The sequence below is a fragment of the Tenrec ecaudatus genome, chromosome 1, assembly GCF_050624435.1.
Source record: "Tenrec ecaudatus isolate mTenEca1 chromosome 1, mTenEca1.hap1, whole genome shotgun sequence".
NCBI classification, from domain to species: Eukaryota; Metazoa; Chordata; class Mammalia; order Afrosoricida; family Tenrecidae; genus Tenrec; species Tenrec ecaudatus.
The window spans coordinates 202,894,647-202,908,448 of record NC_134530.1 but is presented as its reverse complement, the minus strand read 5'-3'; the positions used below and the strand labels follow the sequence as shown (position 1 = coordinate 202,908,448).

Sequence of the window (13,802 nt, the reverse complement as noted above, 5' to 3'; positions counted from 1 at the left end):
GGCATGTTACACAGTATGCGTTAAAGAAAAAATATAAGTCTTATTTGTGATTAAGGAATAATAAAGATTTCTTCTCTATGTATTGCCATTCCTGAAGCAGATAAAAATAAGCTCTTCATATATGGGATCATGAATCAATCTCCTCATGGGATTTGCATATACAACCAGAAGCAGACATATTGGATAGAAGAAAATATAATGTCCTGTGACCTCAGATATTTAGCATAAAATGCCAGACTAAACACTTAAAAATTGTAGCGATCACTTTATTCAAAGGAATATGTGTCTTGTATAAGTTTGACATTGTCTGACATAAAAAATGAATAAAAGAACAAGTCACTGTCATTGTGTCTAGTGGTCTAACTACTAGGTCAGCACTTTTACATCACCAGCCACTTCTTAGGAGAAAGGCCAGGCTTTCTACTCTTGTTAAAAATTGCAATCTCAGAAAACCAAAGGGGCAGTTTTACTCTGCCCTATAGGGTCACGGTGAGATCTTCTGACATAGCAACCTCTTAAATATTGATTCATATTTTTAATTTAAAATATGGTAAATATTCTTCTCAACTATACCTAGTAATTATAATAAAATATGAATAAGCAATTGCAGCTGCCTTAATATGACTTAGGAAGAGCTGCCTTTTAAAAACAGATTCAAGAATGACATGAATGGGATAAACCTTTGGGAGTAAAGACTTGGGAAGCTTCATTTCCTAAAAGGGCATGATTGAAAACAGAAGAAATACCTGCAAAATTCAATTAGTAATTGGACATTGGAATGCATCAAGTATTAATTTAGGAAATTTGGAAGTTGTAAGAAATAAAATGGACCTCATAAAAACAAAAGATCTAGTCATTATTGAGCTCATGTAGACTCGTATAGTCATTTTTAAATGAGAGAATCATAAAGTTTACTATGGTGGGAATAAAAGAATAAAAAGAAATGGCTTTCAATTTGTAGACAAAAAGAATATTGCAAGATCTACATTAAAGGACAGTGTTACCTATGGCAGGATTATATCTGTCTGCATTCAAGGAAATTCCACCAACACAATTATTCACAGTTTTGCATCGAACACCAAAGCTCGTGGTGAAGACGTTGAAGAATTATACCAATGTTTTCAGTCAGAAATTGATTAAACAAAAAAAGGGCTTCTGTCGCTAAGTGGCACACGTAGGGCATCTCTATTGCTCTACGTGCAGAATTGGCATCAAGAGATTTCAAAAGTGTAATTTTTCTGCTACCTGGGCTGCTAGTGATCTTTGGTCCTGGTGGAAAAAAAAAAAGAAAAAGAAATTGATTAAACATGCAATCAAGGTGCATTGACAGTAAATGACGGTGGATATATAGAAGGTAAAAACAAAGAGGAAGGAACAGTAGTTGGGAAATACAGCCTTGATTCTAGAACAGATAAATAGATTGTATTATAGTATTTTACAAGAATGAGTTCATCACAAATACCCATTTTCAACAAAACACAAGGCAACTGTACATATGGTCCTCTCCATAAAGAATACACAGAAATCAAATTGACTACATCTGTGAGAAGAGGCTATGAAGAAGCTCAGTATTAGCAGCACAAACCAGGGTAGGGCTGCCTGGGGAACCAACTATCAAGTGCTTATCTGTAAGTTCAAGTTAATGCTAAAGCTAAAGGAAATTGAAACAAGTGCCTGAGAGCAAAAATATTACTATATAGACTCGTGTATAAGCTGAGTTTTTCGGTATATTTTTATGCTGAAAAAAAAAAAAAACCTTGGCTTATACTCAAGTGAGAGTCCCGCTTACCTGTTCTCCGGTGCAGTGCAGGTGTTCTCCGGCTCATCTGCGGCATCTGCAGCCTCTGTGGGGGGTCCGATGACTGCTGATATCACCGCTCTTCTTTTCTCCTGCATGCCGGCAGCCTCTGTCTTGTCCAAGCCATACCGGGCAAGAACCTGCCGGCTTCTGTGTGCTGGTACCTGGGGCCCACCGCATCCTTGTCAGAAGTTTGTCGGATGAGACGCTCTTCTCCCACACTTCTCCAGGGCTGTGACCAATGACTCTTACCCCTGCTTGGTCACACCCCCTTGCTCTGCCCAAGCATTGCTGAATACAAGTACTGGTATATCTCTCGACTTGGATATCCATTATGCTTATTTACAGTACTTAGTCTGCCCTATTTTATTTTAATTTTCTTATTAACTTCTGCATGGACCCAGTGTTGACTATGCTTGCGTAGAGCAGCCTGTGTGAGGGCTCCTAATATGCACGCTGCGTGTGCACACTCTGTGTTACTGCATGTGTTGCAGTAGCACTTCCCATGCATAAATGTGGTAACTGCACATGCAGTACCGCAGCACACGCAGTAACACAGTGCGTACACAACACAGCATGCATATGATGAGCCCTAACACAGGTTGCTGTATGCAAACAGTCATGTTATCACTTTCTGGAATATCATCAGACCGGGTTAAGCCTCAAACTACACAAGCTGTATTGTGAACATGTGGTAAGGCAGCGTATGTAGTAACGCAGCGCATGCACTAACCCAGTGTGTATAGTATGAGCCCTAACACAGGCTGCTCTATGCAACATAGTCATTTCTTCACATACTGGAATGTTATCTTACCAAACTCTCCAAACCCTGAATACTGTCAGCTCCCTTGGTGATCCAGCATGTTTTGGGTCTTCTCGTGTCCTTTGAGTGCGATGCTTTTTGGGTATATGTTTTGCACAGTGAAGTCTATCTGTCTTGCTACATTCTATTGCCAATTGATTTCATTTGTTTATATGTATAGTTGCCTGGAAAACACTGTTTTGACTGTAAATTGACCTCTTTTAAGAACTATAATTAGGGCTTATTTTTGAATTAGAGCTGACAGTATATTTTGAGAATTCAATTGCTATGGGAAGGCATTCATTCAAAGTCTTTATTTTTATCCTGTTAGAAATGGATCCCCAAACTTCTAATCCTGGACCAAAACAAAACACAGGCCATATGAAGCTGGTTTCCAATTTAAGGCTGAGTCAAGAGCAGAAGAAAGCAATAACATTATCGCAACTAAGGAAATTTGTGTTGACAAAAAAACAAGTGAGGGAATGGAGGAAAATGAAAGCTGACTTGGAAAAGATTCCAAAGATTAAAAAAGCTCAACCTGGTTTAGCGGCTTCATATGGGCCTCTAGAGACCGGATGGCATAAATGGGTTATGGAGTGTCGCCAAAATGGTTACTGCGTAACATACATGGGAATTCGCTTACATGCCCTTCAAGTGGCTGAAGATGACAAATTAAAAGCACCAGACAATGAAGATGTTGTTGCATCAGCAGGATGGTGAACCCGCTTCATGAATGGGTTTGCCCTAGGTTTGTGGCAAAGACCAAAAGACCTTGATGAAAAAGTGATGTCATTCCATTCATTCATAATAAAACAAAGAGGATCTATAACTGTGACCTTGGAAATATTGGGAATATGGAAGAAACACCTATGACCTTTGAGCTTCCAAGCAACAGAACTGTGGCAAGTTTGGGAGACAAGACTACTGTTTTACTCAGAACCACAGGAAATGAAAAAACAAAACAAAACAAACAAACAAAAACATTTCACAGTCATTCTTTCATGTTTAGCTAATGGAACTAAGCTGCAGTGTGTCATGGTTTTTAAAAGAAAGGCCTTGCCTAAAAAGATCAAATTCCACCATGAATTACAGTGCATGCGCATGTTAAAGGCTGGATGGATGAAGATGGAACAAAATTATGGCTGGAAGAAATTTGGAATGGACAACCAGTAGCAGCCTTAAAGAAGAAACCATCATTGCTAGTTTGGAATATGTTCAGAGCCCACATATCTAATGACATAAAAAAAGTGGCAAAGTCTTTTCAAGTTACTTTGGCCATTATTCCAGGTGGGCTTACATCTGTATTGCAGCCCCTAGATGTGAGTTTAAATAAACCTTTCAAAGAGCACGTGCAAAAGATGTGACATGAATGGATGTCATCTGCTCAAGCCCAACTGACAAAAGTTGGAAATCTGATGAAGACCAACATAGACTTGATAGTAAAGTTGGTTTGTGATGCATGGGAAGAGATTCCCGAGGCCATGGTGCAACGCGCCTTCAAGAAACGTGGCATCAGTAGTGCTATGGAGGGTAGTGAAAACAGTGCTTCGTGTGAGAACAACAGCAGTGATGGTGATGACTCAGAACTCAGTGATGATGACAACGTCTACACTGACACCCTCACACCAGCTAAAGCTGAAGCTCTGTTTGGACAGACAGATGAGGAGGAGGAATCCAGTTTTGAAGGATTTTCACTCTTGTGTTTTAGCTTGGTTGCTGATTGAGCTAAGGTTTTTTTGTATTTTGAAAGTTATTGTTGATACCATATGGTTTTTGTTGACCCTCATTTCCAGTTACAGACATAGTTTACTGTTGCAGGAATACATGGACACATTGACAAGAAACTGCAGGAAGTCCGGCCAGATTCAGGTAAGGACCTGGAACAAGGCATATCATTGCTGATGTCAGATAGATTGGGGCTCAAATCAAAGAATACTTGTATTTTATTATTTTGCAAGGCATTTAACTTTGTGGACCCTACAAAACTATATATAACCTTGGGAACAGTGAGAGTCTCAGAACTCTATATTGCTCTACTGCAGAACATGTATATGGACCAGGAACCAGGACAATGGAATACTTTCTGGATTACAATCAGGAAAGGTGTGTGTGTCTGGGTTGGATCATCTCATTAAACTTAATCTATAAACTGAAAAATAAAATCAGAGAAGCTGGTTTATATGAAGAAGATGGTGGCATCAAAATTGGAGGAAGACTTTTTCACAAACTGCAATCTGCAAAGGGCACAATGTTGCTTCCTGAAAGTGAGGAGAAATTGAAGTATTTGAGATCAAGAGTTGCAGCCTTCAGTTCCTATTACAATTCAATGTAAAGAAACCCAAAATCCTCACACCGTGAGCAGGAGGGAACATCATGGTAAATGGAGAAAAGATTGAAGTTGTCAAGGATTTTATTTTGTTTTGGTCTACAATCAGTACTACGGAAGCAACAGTTGATATTGGGTGCATGGGCAAACCTGTGCACAAGACATCTTTAAAGTATGGAAACGCAAGGGTTGTTCTTTGAGAACCAATGGTGCAAAAGCTATGGCATTAACAAAAGCTATGGTGCTTTCACCTCATAAGCATGTGAAAGTCTGACATTGAATAAAGAAGACTATAACCTAACCGATGCCCTTGAATTATGGCGCTGAAAATGAACGTTGACAGTGCCAGGAACTATCACAAGAAACAACCAATATGGCTTGGAAGAAGTACAGCCAAAATGGTCCTTCCAGCAAGGATGGTGAAACTTTCTCGTACATTAGACATGCTGTCAGGAGAGTCAAGTGCCTGGCAAAGGGCATCATGCTTGGTGAGGTAGCAGGGCAGTGAGAAAGAGGAAGACCTCGGACAAGATGCATTGATAGAGAGGCGGTCTTGATGAGTTCTCCAATTGTGAATATGGCACGGACAGGGCGGTGTTCTGTCCTGTTGTACGAAGGGCCAAAGGCACCTAGCCCCCACCACAATGGCATTTTAATACTTTGTTTCACTGTCCTTGTTGAAATACAGGCTGAGCAGATAATCTAAGGAGCTGGCAAAGACCAGCGGGGTTTTCTTTTGCTGTCCCTTTGGAGCGTTCCTTTGGCTCCAAGAGTCAGACATCCCTGCAGCATCTAACAAAAGCCATGCTCCGTTTCAACTTAATATTCCCTGAAATGTCTACACCAAAACATTTGTGACATAATGATAGGACAGGAATTTTAGAAAAATTTTCATAACAATCAAGGGCTATCATAAGTTTTTAGTACACTCTCTTCATTGGAAAGAGTTTAATTTAAAATCTGCCACAAAGTAAGTATGATACTACAAGGATTCCATGATCCAGTTCCATGAAGTGATAGCTATAAATGGACAAATTCTTCTAACAAAGTAGAATAATAAAGCATGGAGTGTCCATATGTCATGTTTTATTTCAAGAGAATGGTTGCAAGAATAATAAAATATAATGCTTTTATCAAGTCAGAGAGGTAGCTCAACTACTAATCCTTTTAATAGGAAAATAAAGATTGTGTGTTATCAGTGTCAATTATTATTGCAGTAAAAAATGCCAGGCTAATACTGATGGCAGAATAAGTTGTTGATATTAATATAAATCATAAAGGTAATCACATGTAAACTTAGGAAGAATCTACACTTTTTTTACTTCCATTTACTATAAATAGTGAGTGATGTGGATTCCTAGTTAAAGATATACATTTTAAATATGAAAGCAAAGCAGAGGAAAAATGACACATAATACCTGTCACTAATGTATCAAAAGAATGGAGGGGAATTTAAATAAATTAAAATGTAGAGTTTAGAATAAAATTCAGTTATATTTCCTTTGTAATGCTTTCAAATATGCTGCATTCGTCATATTAATTCCAATGGTCATGTTTATTATAGTAGCAAACCTACTGGAAATTAGGTATTATAAAAGCTAAATGATACAAATCATGGCTTTGAATCTATTATAAATAAACCCAGAGAGTACTACATGTTTTTTAGTCAAATAATTTAAATTGTGATATAATTTTAATTCCTAACATTAAATACAATTTTCAAAGTGGTGTTTTGAACAGATATAAGACAACTTTTAATAGGATGTAAGTCTTTTTAAAAAGAAAAATATAATTAAAATAGATTTTAATTAGATAAAAAATAGAAATTGTAGAATTGTTGATTTCATTTGAATTTTGTTGAAGGAAGTACAGATTTTTCTAAATTGCAATTTTCTTATCAACTTACACTTCACTTCTGCAGCAAACACATCAAAATTGAGATACTCTTTTTTTTTTGGTGCCAGTTCATACTCAACTAAAACTTATGGCATACGCATAATGACTTTGCATTATGGAGTCACACCGCACATAACAATATGTTCATATTCCTTCTCCACAAAAGCACAGAGTATGCAAATGAATTATTTTGGAAGGATGTTTCCATTGTTTGCTGGGTATGCCAAAGACAAAATGAAGAGGAAAGTAAATGTGCACGGCTGGCAACTACAGCTCAGAGCTCAAACATGAACAAGTGTTTCTATGTGGTCATCTACAACCTTGCCCTTGGATTATAGACTCTCTTTGTAGGGAAAGGAGTTTCTGGTTGTTCAAACCAGGGTGGGGTAATGAGTGAATACATTTCAAGATGGCGTTCAATTGAAGGAAGATCTATCAAATACTCATTGCCTTATACCCCAGGAGGCCAGCCCGTACCCAGGATACTCTCCAGAGGAGTTGATTAGAAGAATTCGATGTCTCAAGTCATATCATGACTTTCATCATGTCTGCTTTCTTTGATGTTTTTCATCAGACCTGCTGAACTATAATTGTTTTAAGATTGGCATCTGTCCTGTGTACCTGAAGAGACAATCTGAAATGTATCATCATTGCAAGTGAAAGAAAGAACTGCTGAACTCTTAATTTATAAAGTATTAATGATACAATTTTGTGATTTTCCATATCCCTTTGAAAGACTATTTATAACCTATGATAGCGTAGCACCCTGGAAACTTCATCCTCTTCCCAAATCCCGAGGCTATTATTTCTTCTTTGATTAGACTCTAGCTGTACTCTGGTCTCTGAATCTTCTAGTAAGACCTGCGAGTCCACTACCTCTCACACCCCAGAGTCTTCCTTTTAAACTTTTGAACACTGAACTTATGATCCAAATATAGTCAAGCTTACGTCTATATTTTTTCCAGTTTATATTTCTTAATTGTCTGGCAGTTCCATGCATGAAATCATTGTACTCTTAAAATATCAAGCACAAACACACTTATATAAGTATATATATATCATATGTATCATATACAATATATAATATGCATCAGGCATATATATACTATATGTATAGTAAATATAAAACACAGTATTATATAAATGATTTAGAAGTAAGTTTTATGTAATATGTATTATATATGGAGAGCTGATTCATTCCCCCATATATCCTAAATGTACTACATAATAATCATCTATTTATATCTCTGCAATACACTATTGTTGATTTTTAAAAACCTCATTTCCAATTCACTAATTATTCTTCAATTAGGGTGGATGTCCTCCTTAACCTGCTTTAAAATTTGCTTCAAAAAACACACTCCAGGTGGATTAAAGACCTCGATGTAAAACCCAAAGCCATCAGGATCATCAATGAGAAAATTGGGACAAAGCTAGGAGCCCTAGTGCAGGGAATACAAGGACTAACAGAATTTAAAAAATAGACACACTCCATGGAAGATAATAGGACCTATCAAAAATAAAACACTTGTGTACATTGAAGACTTTATTGAAAGATGACACTTGAATAGCCAATGAACACATGAGGAAAATCTCCAAGTCATTAGCCATAAAAAAATCTGTAATTTGTATTTATAAAAATTTTGTCCTTTTAAAAATGAATGAATTAATTCTGTTCATTTTATGTTTCATTATTTGTTGGTGAATTATATTATTTTACATATAGTAATTTAAAATATACAATTGTGCTTACTTTCTCTTATTCATTCTTCTATTTGTTTAAATTCAAATTTTGAGTGTTCTGGCAGTCTTTCCAATGGTGAGTTTCCTCCCAGGCTCTGCATTTTTATCGGGGTGCTCATGATCAGCAGGAGTGTTTTCTGTGGAAGCATGATACTGGTTTTCTGTGGTGGTTTTTGTAATTCTGAGGAGGACTCACAATTATACAAAAAGTTTAACTGTTAGTTGACAGTTTTAGAGCATGTTTGTGTGTTTGTACACCTGTCTGTGTGTGTGAGAGAGAGAGATTGCCCTTACTGTATTAAGATTGAATCTGGCACTTATCACAAATATAAACTCATTATTTCATTTATTTCCTATGTATGTCAGTTCCAGATAAAAGCATAAGCTTACCAATGATATTTGATCATTTCTGTTCAGTTTTTATACATTGATTTAAAGGCCTCTGGATTTAGTCCCTGTTTGTTAGGCATCATTCCATGGAGACTGTGACTGAGGAAAAATAAAAAGTTTTGCTTCTTTGGTTTCAGTTCACACATGCACAGGCTTATTCCAAACAAGGCATGGTAAGAAATGTCTCCACAGCAAGTTCTCTCAGTAACATTTGTTTTAGTCTCATTATAGTGCCTGTGAAACAGAACTAAACAAAAGTTCAATCCGGATCGTGGCTTTGGAGGCTGTCTACTGGGCTGGTTAAACGGAAGGAAATGAGCTCACCTACGAGACTGTGAGAACGGTTTCTGTTGTCCTTTGTAGCGGTGGGTCTGCCCTTCAGGAATCGCCTTGGGAAGTTTTCTAGGCAAGATAGTTGCTTATTTCAAAGCACAAGCACAGGAGGATCTCCTCTGCAATCATCAGAAGACCAACAGGACAGAAAATCGGAGATTCCTAGAAACTTGGAGAACAACTTAAAAACTAAATGGACCAACATCTGTGGTATTTACATAATTTAATGTCAACTTGATAAATAAGTGAAGGGTGGAGTTTAACCTGTATATCAGGTCACAGCCTGATGATGCCTCCTGGTGGGCATGACCTTCTCATGAGAATTCTGGGAAATTCCTTTCTCCTTGGAGGCAGGGGACACACTGCTTCCTTCGCATTCCTGCTGCTGAGACACGGGTGAGTAATGTGGAGACCCTGCCAGCGCTGAGATGCTTCCACTGCCACAGGAACCACAAGCTGTTGCCACCCACTGGTCTGTGATATTCCTGAATTTTGTATCTTTGCATGTGTTGCGTGAGTCTGAAGAGGAATTCATGGGCAAATCTCAGACTTATGGGCTAATATCAGATATTAATATCAGATATTTATGGAATTGATCTGGACTGGGCTGGGGTATTTTCTCAATATACAATTGCTCTTTGATATAAAGTTCCCTCTTACATATGAATGTGTCTGGATTTTTCCTCTAGTCAATCCAGAATAACACAGCATCCACACACAAGGAGCTGGGAGAGTGGCAGAACAAGGGAAACAAGGCACAAAGCTACATATAAGACATCCTCCAGAGACCAGCCTCTGTTGCTATGGGACCTGCTACTGCTGCAAAGGTACCCCTGGCACCACTGACTGCGGGCCCAGGCTCTCTAGGCCCACTTCCCTGCCACTAGCCATACTGTCACACAGCCTCTCTCTCTATTGTCCACAAAGAGTGCCAGCACCACTTTTGCACATAACCCAACCCCAGGCCTGGGCCAAGGCACTTGCAGGCTCCAGTTTTTACTCTGCCCGCATGAGCCCTAAGCCCCCTCAAACACCCTTCCCCCTTGAACCCACAAGTCTTGTAAGGCTACTGGCTGAGGAAAGATCCCAACCAAGCAGTGCTTTAAAAATATTTTGGGATCTCTGGGAAAGCCAAGACTCCTGGCGTCTGGCCCTTTTGGATGCAAGGTAACACGCCCATGAACAGAATCACCCAATTTATTAATCAAACATGGCTTGTAGTGAACAAGACAATCTGGGGCAAGCATTTGAAGATGCTTTTGATGTGTTGAGGCAACATTCAACAGGCAAACTTCAGTACTCTCCAGACTACAAAAATTACCTGGCTTTCATCAACCACTGCGCTCAGGTCCGAGGGAGCCCCGGCTGCTTTGGAGTGCTGCCGGCGGAGGAGCCTGCCTGGACCTGGAAAACCATCATCGCCGAAAGAAGCTTCGGCTGTTTGAATACTTTCTTGAATCCCTGTGTAACCTGGAGATGGCTTCTTGTATTCAGTGGGTAGATAGAAGCAAGGGCATCTTTCAGTTTGTGTCAAAAAACAGAGAGACTTGCAGAACTTTGGGGGGAAAGGAAAGGCAACCGGAAGACCATGACTTACCAGAAAATGGCCAGGGTATTGCGGAATTACGGAAGAACTGGGGAAATCATCAAAATCCGGAGAAAACTAACTTACCAGTTCAGCGAGGCCATTCTCCAAAGACTTTCTCCCGCTTATTTCTTGGGAAAGAGGTCTTCTACTCACCGTGCGTCCAACCTGAACAAGAATATCTCGATTTAAATCATTGGAATGCAAACTATAACCATCCGTGTGCCAACTACCATGAGCTAAGTGAGCCTGATTGCTAGCTATACCCACATGTTTAATGACTTTCTGGCACCAGAAACTTCTACCAGCTAGGAGTTGTCCTTTAAGGCAAGTACTGAAGAGAAGAAAACAAGCAGTTGCCTTGTTGCTCTCTTTGCTGAAACAGCATCCAGCCTATACTAACATTGGTGGAAACACGACCACCTTCCTCAATGACCCAGAAGCATGCTGCAGACAACGGGAACTTTAGACTCTGTTCCTCTGTGGCGCACAGCATCCTTCTAGACCACAACATGAGGGTTCATTTGGAAACCCCTCTAAGTAAACTGGATTTTACCTTTAACACACCCTATGGCAGATTAAAGGAAGTGAGATCCCCCGGGGACTTAGAGGAGCAGATGATGATGATCCCAAGCTTATGGATTTGGAGGCCATTTTACTACGGTTCAAGTTTCCTAATTTGAAGGTGCCCAATAATTGGCAATTTCAGACCACCATATATTTTCTATTTTCTTTGCTTTTAAGCTCTTTGCTTTGGTATGGCACGGCTTGTCCAAGAGGCATAGTTCTGCTTGAGTGAATGAGTATTATTAAAAGCTTCATTGTCCTATCTCCAACCCTCATTGTTTCTATAGTGTCCTGTCACTTAAATTTTTTAATCTGTTTTTAATCTGTACAAGTCAATAACTCACATATTTTAGGTTTTAAAAAGGTGTATTACTTAACCATATATTTTATATTCTATGCCATGGCTAAACTAATGAGACTATTAGTAGATGACTGTTAGTAGAATGCCCCACTGGGTTATTTCTAATAGTTCCCAACAAAATGACAATGCTATCTCTAAAACAGACCAAGGACGGATGTTGTTTGCTGTTGTTAGTTACTGTCAAGTTGGTGTCAGCTCATAGCGACTGTGTGCACAATCGAATGACACGCTCCCAGTCCTGTGCCAACCTCCAAGTTGTTCTTCTCGTTGAGCCAATTGTTGCAGCCCCTGTGTCAGGCTAGCTTGTGAAGCCCTCCTCTTCTTCGCTGACCCTCTACTTTACCAAGAATGACGTCTTTTTTTCGTGGGGCTGGTCTCTCCTGATGAGACCTACATGAGAGGAAGTCTTGCCACACTTGCTTCCTCTAAGGAGCATTCTGGCTGTATTTTTCCAAGACATACTCACTGCCACTAAGTCAATACCAACTCATAGCGACCCCCTGTGGGTTTTTGAGACTATAACTTTCTCCCTCGGAGCTGCTGGTGGTTCCAGAGTGCAGCCCATGCACAGTACTTTCAACATGCTTCATTAACACCAAGTCAAAGGATGACGATAACACAATCCAACGACAGAATGGCATTGGAGGTTGAGTTCTGAGCACTCTGCAAGGCTATGAATAACAGTGAAAGCGCAAAGTCCATTTTCAGTGTCTCCATGGAGATTAAGCCTCCAGGGCAGTGGTTTTCAACCTGTGGGTCTCAACCCCTTTGGGGGGGGGTGTCAAATGACCCTTTCATAGGGGTCCCCCAATTCATAACAGTACCAAAATTATAGTTATGAAGCAGCAAAACTTTATGGGTTGGGGGGGTCACCACAACATGAGGAGCTGCATGAAAGGGTAGTGGCATTAGGAAGGGTGAGAATCACCGCTCTAGCAAATACTGCCTGACCATGGACCAGCGATGTGAATTGCTTCCTATCAGACAGTGCATTGGAAAGTGGATTAATGCAGAAGGATGAGGATATAAAGAACCACATAGGTTTCACAGGATATTGTTGATTTCATTTCTTGAGACAGGTTGTATAAACACTCATGTTTCTTTAAAAGCAACAAAACAAGAAATCTTTCCAGGTTCCTCAGACTTAATTAGTGGTCTGAGTGGCATCAAAAAGAAAGAGGAAAGGTAAATTTGAAATGGACTTGGAGTCTTTAGTTATTTGTAAACAAGATCATCACCAACAAACAAACTCACTGCCCTTCAGTTGATTTGGACTCAGACACTACATGACAGGGTAGAATTGCATCTGTGAGATTCATACACTAAATCTTTATAGGAGGTTAAAACTTAGTATCTTAGGTTTCTCTCTTTATCAGCTCATTTTCCTCTCCCTCCATAGTTCCCCCTCCCTCATGAACCCTTGATAATTTATAAATTGGTTTGTCATGTCTTGTCCTGTCCTACGTCTTCCTTCACCCACTTTTCTGTTGTCCATCCCCCAGGGAGGAGGTCACATGTGGATCCTTCTAATTGGTTCCCCCTTTCTAACCCACCCTCCTAGTTTGGCCACTCACACCACTGGGATCATCTGCCCTGGATTACCTGCATTTCCAGTTCCTATCTGTATCAGTGTACATCCTCTGGTCTAGCCAGATTTCTAAGGTAGAATTGGGATCAAGATTGGGGGAAGAGGAAGCATTTAGGAACTAGAGGAACGTTGTATTTTCATTGTTGCTACATCGCACCCTGACTGGCTCATCTCCCCCCTGAGACCCTTCTGTATGGGGATGTCCAGTGGCCTACAAATGAGCTTTGGGTCTCTGCTCCATGCTGCCCCCTTCATTCACTATGGTAAGATTTTTTTGTTCTGATGATGCCTGATACTTGATCTCTTTCACACCTTATGATAGCACAGGCTGGTGTGCTTCTTCCATGTGGGCTTTGTTGCTTCCCTGCTAGATGGCCGCTTGTTTACCTTCATGTCTTTAAGACCCCAAATGC

At 39.7% G+C, this 13,802-nt stretch overlaps 1 non-coding gene and 1 pseudogene across 1 annotated transcript; both read left to right on the top strand.

The window, feature by feature from the left end:
- The first annotated feature begins 1,144 nt into the window (after positions 1-1,144).
- Positions 1,145-1,280, top strand: LOC142437846 (U11 spliceosomal RNA). The gene has a single exon (XR_012782355.1). It is a non-coding gene; the product is annotated as a U11 spliceosomal RNA (small nuclear RNA).
- A 9,218-nt stretch (positions 1,281-10,498) lies between these two features.
- Positions 10,499-11,133, top strand: LOC142437278 (transcription factor Spi-C pseudogene; annotated as a pseudogene).
- The last annotated feature ends 2,669 nt before the right edge of the window (positions 11,134-13,802 follow it).